Source organism: Sus scrofa, chromosome X (genome assembly GCF_054392235.1).
Source record: "Sus scrofa isolate SSC_HxYL_T2T_F1_AM1 chromosome X, Sscrofa_HxYL_maternal_Yorkshire_Landrace_v2.0, whole genome shotgun sequence".
NCBI lineage: Eukaryota > Metazoa > Chordata > Mammalia > Artiodactyla > Suidae > Sus > Sus scrofa.
Genome location: NC_139401.1, coordinates 128,088,550 through 128,102,198, shown reverse-complemented (window position 1 = coordinate 128,102,198; position 13,649 = coordinate 128,088,550). Strand labels below are relative to the sequence as shown.

Genomic DNA, 13,649 nt, shown 5'->3' with positions numbered 1-13,649 from the left:
CATATTCACATGGAGTTTTTAGGGAGCAGAATTTACCACCCCAAATATGTCTCTTTGGGATAATTATTATTTTAACCTGGTTATCTTTTAAGAAACAGCAGATAAGGGGAAAACTCTGAAAACCAAGTAGAAGTTATCCTTTTGTAAGAAACATTTAAACTCATAAGGAAAATCTCCATTTGTTAGGGTGTCTTCCTCTCTGTGACTGTGAACTGAAGTTTGGCACTTGCCATCTGCCTCTGCATGGACTAAAACATGAGCCACTGCAGCTACAAACCTGCAGCACCTCCTGAGTGGTGCTCAGGGTGGGGACCAGGAGTGAGGCACTCTGTGCTCTAGGAAAACTGGAAGGACAGGCCTTCAGATAGTCAGATATTTTTAGGAGAAGGTTTTATGTGCCCAATTCTTGGATCTCCTCATAGCCAGAAAAACACTAAAATCCGCCATAGTGATGTCTGCTCCTTGTGACTGGTAGCAACCTTCAGGCGATCAGCAACAAACGTTTGTAAAATGTGTGTGTGCTGCATGCACCTCCCCTTCACCTTTCTCGTATCCTGATATCCCCCCTTTTCCTCCTTGGGTGGTATTTCAACCTCATCTGTGGTTAAGAATAAAAGAATGCCACAGTCCATGTGAATGCGGTCACCTCCAAGGGTGAGAGCCCGTGAGTCCTGTGAAAACTCAGGATACTGGCCCTGATAGCTGATGTGCATATCAAAGGAATGATTTCAGTGAGCCTGGGCCTCTCTGATTCCTGCTCCCTGACCTTTGTTGCAAAAACTCCTATATTTCCTAGCTCCCCCATCACCACCTCCAAGTGGTTTCTCAGAGCTACCTGAGATGCTGTCTACAGGGGTTAAGTCCTAATTTTGCCCCAAATAAAACTTAACTCTCAACTTTCAGATTGTATTTTTTTTTTAACATACCTACAAGAGAATGACTAAATCTGGAAATGTATCCATGGAGAATGCCTAGACTTAAATCTGCATAACAGCCTTGCCCTTGCTGGTCACCTCCCATAACTGCCCCCCAACATCTTTCTTTTGTCTTTAGCTAAAGACGATATTTAAGGTGGTGACTTGGGCCATTTGGGCAAGTTACTCAGTTTTCCTGGGTCTCTCCCATGTATGCATGTTATTAAACTTAGATTTTCTTATTAGTTTGTCTCATGCCAGAAAAGCCTAGGATATAGAGGAAAAGTTTTCTTTTTCCCAATAAGATCTTTCAGGATGTTAGGAAATATATATGAAATTCAAGAAAATGCTTAGTCCCTGAATATCTTATGAATAATTATTTTAAAGTAATAATTTCCATGGAGTTCCCGTCGTGGCACAGTGGTTAACGAATCTAACTAGGAACCCTGAGGTTTCAGGTTCGATCCCTGGCCTTGCTCACTGGGTTAAGGATCTGGCGTTGCTGTGAGCTGTGGTGTAGGTCACAGATGCAGCTCAGATCTGGCATTGCTGTGGCTGTGGCATAGGCCGGTGGCTACAGCTCCTATTGAACCCCTAGCCTGGGAACCTCCATATGCCGTGAGAGCGGCCCTAGAAAAGGCAAAAAAAAAAAAAAAAAAAAAAAAAAATTTCCAAATGGATTACATGTTTCTAAATTATATTTACTAAGTTGTTTTTATTTGTACATTTTATCTCATTATAATTAACTTCTAGATCTATGTTTACTTATCTGTTGGTTCCTGTTAGTTTCATTTTTAGCATTCAGTCTTCTGCCTTATCAGAGAATGTTTGAATCAATATTCCCATAAATTAATGGTAGGGGTTTTACAAACTACAGAATGCAAAGAGACAAATTATCCTTCAAATTGGACAATCCAAGGATTATTTCAAAGATGTTTCCCTTGTAACTGGCAATGCAATAATGTGGCAATTAGAATTGAACCATATAAATGTGTACTCCAGTTTTGAACCCTAGAAAGGTGACAGTGTAATGAGATTTGACAGCATGTAGAAAGGTGAAAACTCATTAACAAGCTAGGATCTGCATTAAAAAAATTGATTAGCATTTTTGTATTATGTAAGAAGATTTGCTTAGCATTTCAGGAGGAGAGCAGCAGTTGTGTGGCATTTAAATCTATTCTGAATTAAAAATGATCAGTTTTAAAAAATTACAGAAAATTCTTATGCAAATGAAATATAATCAAGCCGTGCTTCAGACTCATTATGCGTGATTGATATGCACCATAACTTGCTTACTAATTCAAGGAGCAGAGGAATTCCAGTTATCGTTGTTGATGCAGTGCTGTGCCACACTGCTGGAAGTGATATTAAATTGATTACGATAAACGGTGTAAACCAACAAGGTGGGTCCTTATCCAACTTGACATTTATTTTATATGAAAGGATGAGAATTTCTTACTATCCTAAAAACCTTAGCTTCCTCATAAGCATCGAGATCTTTCTGAGGCTCTTAGAGTTATGAAAATCAAGAGCATGGGGGAGAATATAGGTAATAGAGAACACTGCTTTGTAATGATGTTGCCGGAATTCAGCCCTCTGTCTGCCAGTGCCTAATTGAAACGCAGCAGAGACATAGTTTTGGGTAAAGGAGAAAAAAATAGCTTTATTGCTTTGCCAGGCAAAGGAGGGTCACAGCAGGCGAATGCCTTAAACACTGTGCCCCCCTCCTTAGAAATGCGACGAGTTTTATAGTAAAGAGGAGAAAAAGAAGTTTTCAGCTAGGAATCAGGATTGGGACAAACATGCATTCTTCTTTCTCAGGGGGAATCTTAGTCATCAAAGCTGGAGTCAGGAGATCTCGGCATGATCAGGATGGTGGTCTTCTGGGTTATTGCCTAGAATAAGAGGACTTGCGAAAAGGGCATATTGGTCAGAGATTAGAACAAACTAGGAAGATTCCTGAAAAACATCACGTGGTAATCATCTTTACCCCACAGGCAATTATGCTCAGGCTGCCTAATCTTTAGCTTACAGGTGATTGTGTTAGGGTGCAATTAAGTCAGGGAGAAGGACAAGAAAAGACTCTAAGCTGCTCAATTTCAAAGTATTCATTTATAAAAGAAGCATAAGGAATATAACTTTTCTCTTAGGTATATAAGATGCCTGTGATGTGTATCCCTTGAAATGGAACCAGGATCCTGCCCCAAGGCTGTACTATTGTTGCTTGGCTGTTCCTCCCTTCCCTGATCAACCGCTGTCTGAACCTGTCCCTAGGAACTCAGGGAAGGTCATGGTGGCTGACCGAGGCCCATTTCCTAAGAATGAGAAATGGGGGGACACAGAAAGTCTCTTGCACCCAGGAGCCCCACAGGGCCGTTTCAATGCCTTTAGTAGATGACATTTGCTTGTTGGCCTAAAGCTTTGTTTATTCCTGATCGGTAATTAGAGATTTCCCTAATGTGATTTCTTCAGTGAGTTCACATCTAGTTGTGAAAATACTTGGTAATGAAACTGCAAATTGGGCTAACTTTGGAAAACTGTGAAGGTAACATACCCAAATTTCTCACAGCTTCCAAAGATTTAACAATTTTTATGTCACAACCTACAAAATCCGTACTGGTCCATTTTAGCATTCTTTGTCTAACTTTAGAATTTTGACAGCACTGATTGGTTCAGGATAAAAGCTACAGTTGATATATCAAAAATGTGTTTATTTTTTAAGTTTTAAGAAGACAGATTTTAAGGTGGCTTTTTGATACTGCTTGCAAGTTGAATGTACCTTAGAAATCTATGATGTCAACATGCTCAATTTTCTCAGATTTCAGTTTTTAAAATTATTTTTTTAGTTAATATTTTTAAGGTTTTTTTAAACACAAAAACACGTTGATTCATGATCAAAGCCAATGTTGGCCTATTTAAAGTGTTTCTTTCCTCTTTTGTAAGTTTTACGTGACAAATTTTAAAATATATTTTTCATGCTAATGTTATGTGATTTCTGATTTTAAATACTTTTGCTATTGGTAGCATTTTTAATTGGAATTTTAAGTGATACTTAATTTTAATGATTTTAATAGTAACCTATTTTCCTGGTAGAAATTTTGCAAAACGGAAATGTATGAAGGAAACGAAATCATAAAAATCATATTGAAGGGGAGCAGAATATGTCACCCCCACTCCAAAATATGCCTCTTTGGCATAAGGAGTATTTTGAGCAGAATTAAGAAAAGCTCTGAAAATCAGCAGTAGAGGTTACCCTTTTTGTAAGAGAAATTTACGTTTATAAGGGAAACCTCCATTTGTAAGGGTGTCTCCCTCTCTGTACCTGGACGAGAAGGACTAAATCTCTCAAAACTCTTGCTAATAGAGAAGTCAGTGACTTAAATCTGTGTAACAGCCTTACCCTTGTCTACCATGCTTTTATTTTCCTGGACACTCCCTTTAACTGACTCCCCATCCCCTCAACATAATTTGCCTTTAGATGGAGATGATATTTAAGGTGGTGTCTTGGGCCATTTCAGGGAGTTTTCCATTTTCCTGGGTTTCTCCCATGTGTATAGGAGGGATCCATGGTATTAAATTTCTGTTTGTTTTCCTCCTGTTAATCTGTCTTTTATTACAGACGTCTCAGCTAAGAATCTGGAAGGGTAGAGAGAAAATTAGTTTTTTTCCCCCTACAATATGTAATATTATAATTCAGAGTTAACCATGGTTAACATTTTTTTTATTGCCTTCCAGTATCTCCAGTATAATGTTCTCCAATGTTTATTAAAATCCGGTAGAAACATTTAAAATGTCTGAATATTAGGAAACATAACAGATTTGTGACTTCACTTTTGAAACTGAGGCTATCTTATTTTTTATTTGAAATGTGTAATACTCATATTAAAATTTCTTTGCTTCTATGTTCTGTTGCCATTCCTCTGGAGATTGTTAGAAATGTATGGATTCAGAAACATATAGTATGGCATGGTCCTCTCTAGAGTAGGGTTTCTCAAATTTAGCTTGATGACACTTCGCTCCAGCTTATTCTTTGTTGTGGGATCTGAAGAGAGTGAGGGGATAAGCTATGTGAGATAGCAGTGATTCAAGGCACAAGTGACAGTAAGTGCAAAGGCCCTATGGCAGGAACAGCTTAGGAAGAGCAGAGTCTACAATGGCTGAGAGCAGTAGGCAGGGAAAAGCATGGTGTGACAGAAGATCAGATCCTCTGGGTCATGGAGAGTTTTGTGGGAAGATGCCTTCTTTGGCTGCTAAAGAGTAAGAGAGGGAGCTGATTGGAAGCTTTTGAACAGAGGAATGACACTGTGATATACCTGCTACTTCACTGGTTTTCAGATGTCAGAAGTATGGGAGTCGCTAGTATTACCAGCAATTCAGATTCCCCAGTCCCAGTCCAGACCAGTGAAAGCAGATGCTCTGTGAGTCTGCCTTACCCAGTACGGTTTGTCTGGTGATGCTGACGTGGATGAGGGAGGAGCACACTTTGAAAAACGCTGCTTTAGAGGGTCCTGTCTGGTCACCATAGACAACACAATCGGGGCAAAGGCAAAAGCAGCGAGGTCAGCCGGAAGGCTGTCACGGTATCCTGAGCCAGAAATGCTCAGATCAAGGGAATGTGGCTGTTCATCACCTTCAAGTTATATGTGCTTCTTTTCCTGAACCTGCCTTTGCAGCTCTAAAATGTGCAATATATGATGTCTGCAGACCTTAAAGACTAGAAATATGTGTAGCATATTTGAAAATATATATTCAGAATATGATTAAGTCCAATAAAATGCATGATTTCTACATGGACTCCTCACTCCCCCCCGCCCGACGTTGGCCTGTGGTTTCGGGAAACTGTGGCCTCATGCCCCTTCCCAGGCACGGCTTACAAATGATGCCTCCACTTTCCACTCACCTGCTAGAAAGGTACTGTCTTGAAAGCTCAGGCCACATCAAATACATCTCTGTATGTCCCTAGGCAGCTTCTCCGCTGACTTCAGCTCCAGGTGAGTGTTGAGTGCAGTGACCAGATGAAGGGCTTTCGTCCTCGCCTCAGCACATAAGCTGCCCTTATGGCTCTGATGTAATGCTGCTTTGCATGGTGCAGTCCTCTTGTCTGTACCATATTAATAATTTTTGCAGAGGCCCTATCTAGGTATTAAAAATCCCAACTTCAGGCAAGTCAGCTGGGCCTCAGCAAAGTTAAGTGACTCGTATAGGGTCAGTCTTCTCAAATGAGATGGAGCCAAAAACAGAATTCCTATTTTTCTGATTCCATTATACCACATGGCAGTGTGTGGCTGTGTGTGTGTGTTTGTGCATGCACGCATGCATGCACATGAATGCAAATGTGCTTGTGAGAAAGTGTGTGTATTCTGTTCTGTAGCTGAACAACAGTTATAAATATTTTAATTTTTTTCTCTTGCAAATATCCACACGTGTTTAGAATAGAGTGTTCTTTATTTTTGAAATATTATTTATTACTGAAGAATATCAAACTAGGGAAATGAATAATACAGTGATTACCTGTGTACATATCAGCCACCTGAAGAAATAAAACATTACTACATGTTAAATCCTTTGATGTGCCCTCCATGATCTCATATGCTTCTCTGCCCTTTTAGGCTGTACTACATTTTTAGTATAATTTTCAAATGAGTGCTCTTTCATATATTAACAGTTTGGTTTGTTTTCTTTTTTTTGTTTGTTTTTCTTTTTAGGCTGCACTTGCAGCATATGGAAGTTCCCAGGCCAGGGGTTGAATCAGAGCTGCAGTTGCCAGCCTATGCCACGGCCACGGCAATGCCAGATCCAACCTGTATCCGTGACCTACACCACAGCTCACGGCAACACTAGATCCTTAACCCACTGAGCTGGGCCAGAGAGCGAACCCATGTCCTCATGGATAATAGGTTTGTTACCACTGAGCCGCAATGGGAACTCCCATATTCACAGTGTAGTTTGTGCCAAAGACTAATCACATGTATATGTATATATTCATGTAAATATATATGTGTGCATGTATATATGTATATAAATATATGCTTGATGGTTCTGAAACTATAATTAAGATCAGTAATAACATACTGCATGTCTATAGCAATTTATATTTACAAAGTACTTTGAAATATTTCATCACATTTTACTTTTATTAATTGACATGTCTGTCTTCATCCTTGGAACCTGCAAAGTCTTTCTGAAAGCCAAATGAATATGATGTGTGAGGCTGGTTAGTGCAAGATAATCGTTTTAGATATTCCTATATCCTAACCCCTGTACATGGCTAGAGAATAATCCTTCAGAATTCTTTTTTTTTTTTTTTTCTTTTTAAGGCCACACCTGTGGCATTAGGAAGTTCCTGGGCTAGGGGTCAAATTGGAGCTGCAGCTATAGGCCTACACCACAACCACGGCAATGCCAGATCTGAGCCACATCTGCAACCTATGCTGCAGCATGCAGCAATGCCAGATCCTTAACTCACTGATCCAGGCCAGGGATGGAACCCGCATGCTCATAGAGACGTCAGGTCCTTAACCTACTGAGGCACAACAAGAACTCCCAGAATTCTTAGTTCTGAATAGTCATTAATGTGAAGCAATGGGTACTATTCCACTTTTGAGTTGTAATCAAATGCACCATCTAGGCCAACAAACACATGAAAAAATGCTCAACATCGCTGATTATAAGAGAAATGCAAAGCAAAACTACCATGAGATACCACCTCACACCAGTCAGAATGGCCATCATTAATAAATCCACAAATAACAAGTGCTGGAGGGGCTGTGGAGAAAAGGGAACCCTCCTGCACTACTGGTGGGAATGTAAACTGGTACAGCCACTATGGAGAACAGTCTGGAGATACCTTAGAAATCTATACATAGAACTTCCATATGACCCTGCAATCCCACTCTTGGGCATCTATCCGGACAAAACTCTACTTAAAAGAGACACATGCACCCGCATGTTCATTGCAGCCCTATTCACAATAGCCAGGACATGGAAACAAGCCAAATGTCCATTGACAGATGATTGGATTCGGAAGAAGTGGTATATATACACAATGGAATACTACTCAGCCATAAAAAAGGATGACATAATGCCATTTGCAGCAACATGGATGGAACTAGAGAAGCTCATCCTGAGTGACATGAGTCAGAAAGACAAAGACAAATACCATATGATATCACTTATAACTGGAATCTAATATCCAGCACAAATGAACATCTCCTCAGAAAAGAAAATCATGGACTTGGAGAAGAGACTTGTGGTTGCCTGATGGGAGGGGGAGGGAGTGGGAGGGATCGGGAGCTTGGGCTTATCAGACACAACCTAGAATAGATTTATAAGGAGATCCTGCTGAATAGCATTGAGAACTATGTCTAGATACTCATGTTGCAACAGAAGAAAGGGTGGGGGAAAAAACTGTAACTGCAATGTATACATCTAAGGATGACCTGACCCCCTTGCTGTACAGTGGGAAAATAAAAAAAAAAAAAGAAAAAAAATGCACCATCTATATGCATAAATACATTTTAGTTCATGACATTATTACATATAAAAATTGACATATATTTGACTTAAGAGCAACACTTGCAGGTTTCTTGGAACCTCTTGATATTCTTTATTGACAGTTCTCATAAATCAGATTTTCTCCTGTGCTTCCTTTCCTATTTCTGGTTAGATAGATCTGGATGAATTATCTCCCTCTGTTTCATTCCTTGGCTTTTCCAGAGCCACATTTTTCTCTGGAAAGGGGAAAGAAAAGTCAACTGATTTTCTTTCTCAGACTCAGAATGGGTACAATAATTTTCTATTTTTTTAGGCCATTATTCTCATCTTCCAAGGCATTTTATTATCTTTAACCTGATTTTTTTCCCCTAAGGCTAAACCACCATTTTTATATTAGGGATGACAGCTGCTAGGGCATTGTATAAAGGACTGAGGAATAGTTGAATTAGAAGAAAAGCAAAGTTTACCCTTGGCCAGCTGGTATACACTAAGTAATGTCAGGAAATGAATGCAGTAGGGCTGTAGCACAGGGAGGGAGGTGATCCAGCCTTACTTATTAGCGAAGTCCTATGGCTCTCATGAGAAAATTTGTTCTTGGCAATACGGAAAGTAATGACAGATCTTGGATGAAGGCATACAAATCATTTGTTTTTGTTGCCTGAATCTCTTATGTTACCAAATGCAATACTTATGGTAATTATTATTTTGTAGAGAACTGGTTATATCCATGAACCTCAAAGAGATGGATTTGTTAGTTAAGAAATACCCAACTGGTGAAAGGAATAATACAGTGGTTACCTGTGTGCACATCATCCAGCTGAAGAAATAAAACATTCCTTATGGTTCAAGGCTTTAGCTCACCATTTTTACCCTTTGGAAGTCTGAAAATCTTTCATTTGAACTATATTGAGTCTCTCAGGCTACTGGAGCTATGAAAGAGATGATTTGTTCCACAGTTAGGGAAGATGGTGTGGAATACTCTATGGATCGCTCAAGTTCACAGAAGTAGAAGGCTCTCTAGGAAGAGGGGTGGGAAGCAGCATTTCCAACCCAGGCTGCTGTAGCTTAGAGACTTCCACACTTGTCTAGGACATTACTTGTCAGATTTCAAATTGTTCTTTCTACTTTATGTTGAGTATTGGGCTTAAAGCTAGCTGGCATATTAACTTAGAAGATATTTCACAAATAGCTGCCTAGAGAGTCTAAAGGGTAACTTTACCACACGCTATAAGGGGAGGAAAGCATGTTAAAAAGAAAGATTATAAATGAACTAGATGTTGTGTCCTAATGAAGAAAATGTAATCCCTCCCCCTCCCCAGTGATAGAGCCTCCTAACAAGGGATTACTTTGGCATTATAACCCAACAAAAATACTTGATGACATTGCTGTGCAATCATTCTGCATGAAATTGGGCTTGGCTGTGTCAAGACGGACAACATGGGGGCTGGTATAAATTGTAGTTCAGCTAACTACTTAGTACTGAAAGCAAATGATAAACATGTAATTCCTGAAAACAAGGGATGGTTTATGAAAGAAACATTTTCTACTTTAGGAAAAAAAGCTTCATGAAATTCAAGAGGGTTTTGTTTTTAAAACACTACTTACTAATTGCATTTAAGCATAAAAATAACTCTCAAGGTTTTCTTTCGGTCTGTGCCATACTGTTGCGTATACAGTATTTAATTAGATGATTCATTAAATTTATGAATGTTTTCAACCCATGTTGAATATAACTTATTAAATTTTAATTTTAAATGACACTGTAATAACCTCCTTTGGAGTCACTCTGCTTAGGCTGGCTGTGACTACAGATATTTGTATATTCTGCCTATGTGGCTGGACGTGCCTGCACACATAGAGCAACTCAACAGCTTTTCTTCCCTCTAATCTCTACCTGCGTTCAGCCCAGGTATCACTTAGCAACTTTTCTTTGGCTCTTTGCCCAGTGATCTGCACATAGAGATATTCAGCAGATGCTAAGTAATGTCTGTTTGAGCAGCCAGTGTAGTCAAATGAAATAATTGCAAGATTTTAAAAAGTCTATAAGTATCTGTGCAATCTAGGGCCATCCTTTGACCTCTGTGGGCCTTAATTTTCTTACCTGTCATCCGATTGCCTTAGACTCAATGGTTTCTGAAGACCAGCCCAGCATAAACCTTCTCTAGTTCCATGATCCCCTCCCCTGTCATCCCTGCCTACTATCATCAGTGCCATCTTTACCTCCACTGAAGATGCTGCACTATATTGTTACCTTAATGTCGTACACTGAAGTATTTGTTGTGCTGCAGTTTTGCAGATCTATCAATAACTTCTACATTGTGTTTAGAGAGAAAAACAGCCTTTTCCTGTAAACTGAGAACATTACTACCTGTTTGAAATCTGGATCATCAAGCTAAACCTTCTTCTGGTTGGGAATGGCCCTTGCCTTCCTGCCCTCTAATTTTCCCCACAGATATTTCCTGGCTGCTTCCATTTAGTGCTTGGATGGGGAGTCAGAAGGACTAGCTACCATATCTCCATCTGCTACGAAATTCCTGTCACCAAGGGCCACTTACTTCCCAGATTGTATCTTAATTTCCCCAGCTGTCTAATTAGGGACCTTTATTTGATTTTATCTAAAATCCATTATGTTCTGATTCTGTATGAATCTGTGTTTGGGGATGTAAATTATTTAAAGACAAGGACAATCAAAAGAACTTTTAATGAGCACTTACTCTGCACCCAAATGGTAGGCATACTTTAAAGGTAAGGAAACTGAGTAGTAGAGAGGGTAAAAAGGATGCCTAATCATTAGTAAACTAACAAAGCTATAAATTTCAGTCAGGACTTGAATGTGTGTACCTGATTCCATAATCCATACTGGCTGGAAAGGTTAATTGGACCTATTTTATTTTATTTAGTTTATTTGGTAGGTGGTGGGGAACAAGTTTTTAATCAAGGGTTAGTATGATTAAAGGCATAATTTAAAAAGGTCAACACGATGGTGTTCCTAGAGGATAGCAGCCATATTGAATTTATCCCTTTACTTTCAATATCTAACAGTGTTTAGTGATACACAATTTGATGTTTATTGAATGGATGGATGGATGGGCAAATGAATGATGGTAATGAATAAGTCATGAAATCAGAGAAAGGAGAAATATTAGTGATAATGCTACTATGATAATCTGGACGTGAAATAATAATAAAATCAGAGTGGAACAGGACACATGCAAAGAGAAAAAGTGGACTGGACCTAGAAAAAATTAGATGTGGGCATGAGAGAAGCCAAGATGACCCCAAGGTTTTCGAAACCTTGCTGGTTGCCATGGTGGTTTGATACCGTTCTCAGTATTCTGGTGGTCACCTTGTAATCAGGCATCTATTGACAAATGCAGGGGAGGCCTGAAAACAATAGAAAACAAGTAGGACACATTGCCATTTGAATGAATTGTAAAACTGAATCCATTTATATTTGAGTTTGACCCACATAAGGACTAAAATACAGGGAAAGGAAGATGGAGAAAATAGAGAATATAGCTCTCATACAGAGATTATTGCAAGAGGCTACTGTTTTATTTTTTTACATTTTATTGGGATATAGTTTATTTAAAAGGTTGTATTCGTTTCAGGTGTAGAGCAAATTGAGTCAGTTATACATATACATATATCACAGAACATTGAGTAGACCTCCCTATGCTACACAGTGTTCCTTGTTAGTTATCTATTTTATATATATTAGCGTTTATGTGTTAATCCCATGCTCCCAATTTATCCCTTCCCCCATGGTTTCCCCTTTGTAATCCTAAGTTTGATTTTGAGATCTGTGAGTTTGTTTCTGTTTTATAAATAAGTTCTTTCGTATCATTTTTTGTTAGATTCCACATATAAGTTATTGTTGACACTGATTTTTTAAAAAACTATTTCCACCTCACTTTCCCCCCTTTTCTTTCTTTAATCAAGATGTCTGCCTATTGGTACTGAACTGGGTACCATTTACTCATGGGTGGGAGTCTGCCAGCATAGAAAAGTAGAGGTCATTGCCAATCACCAAGGCAAGTGTAGCAGACTACATCAGGTAGCCTTCACAAAGTGAACATCTCATCAGTTGGGTTGCTAAGAGCCAAGAGGCAGTGAACCTCACCAGCACCATTTTTGACTCCAAGAGGCTGATTGGCTACAAGTTTGATGATGCCATAGTTCAGTCAGGATGAGCTGGCCTTTCTGAGTGAATTGTGAAAAGGGAAAGCCCAAAGTAATTGTAGAATATAAAAGAAATGATATTTTGTCCCCAGAGGAGATCTCTTCTATGGTTCTAAGCAAGATGAAAGAGTTTACTGAATCCTATTTGGGGGGGGGGGGGAGGAACTAGAGACGCAATAATTACTGCTTCAACATACTTAAATGATTCACAGTGTCAGGCCACCAAGGATGCAGGGATCATCCCTGGTCTTAATATCCTGAGAGTCATTAATGAGCTTCCTACAGTGGGCATACTCCATGGCTTGGATTAAAAAAAAAAAAAGAACCCCACCCCCCACCCCAAACAACTGAATCCTTGCAAAAGAAAAACATGCTGATCTTTAATTGAGGGAGTGGCACATTTGATGTATCTATCCTCAGCATCCAGGATGGCATCTTGGAAGTAAAATCCACTGCTCATGACACCCATCTGAACGAGGAAGATTTTGGCAACTGTGTAGTGAATCACCTGATTGAAGAGTTCAAACTTGAACACAAGAAAGAACTCAACAAGCCCACCAGCCCCGATGAGGCAGTGGCATATGGTGCAGCTGCACAAATGGCCATTCTCACAGGCAACACGTCAGAGGGTGTGCAGACAAGCTCGCTGATGTTTCTGTCCAGGCATGGAAACAGCAGAGAGGATATTACATCCTTTATCAAGAGAGATGCGACAGTGCCTGCACAGCAAACCCGGTTGTTCCCGACTTTGACAACCAGACCACTCACTGAAAGTGTATGAGGGAGAATGGGCATTAGCTAAAATAAACTGCTTGGCAAGTTCATACTTTATGGGCTCCTCTAGCTTACTGTGGCATTCCTAACAGCTAGGTGACCTTTGACAAGGTTGCCACTATCATTGTTGGTGTACCTGATGCAGATGGAAATACTTGCAGAAAGAACAAAATCCACATTACTGATGACGAAGGCTGTCTCCATAAAGCTGATATTGGCCAGACGGTAGATGCAACAGACAAATAGGGAGGAGCAGGTGAAGTCTCTGGAGATAGAGCCGAAGCC

General features: G+C 39.6%; 1 pseudogene; it reads left to right on the top strand.

Annotated features, from left to right (window-relative positions):
* Positions 1-5,067: 5,067 nt before the first annotated feature.
* LOC100624589 (heat shock-related 70 kDa protein 2-like) lies at positions 5,068-13,371 on the top strand (annotated as a pseudogene).
* Positions 13,372-13,649: the final 278 nt, after the last annotated feature.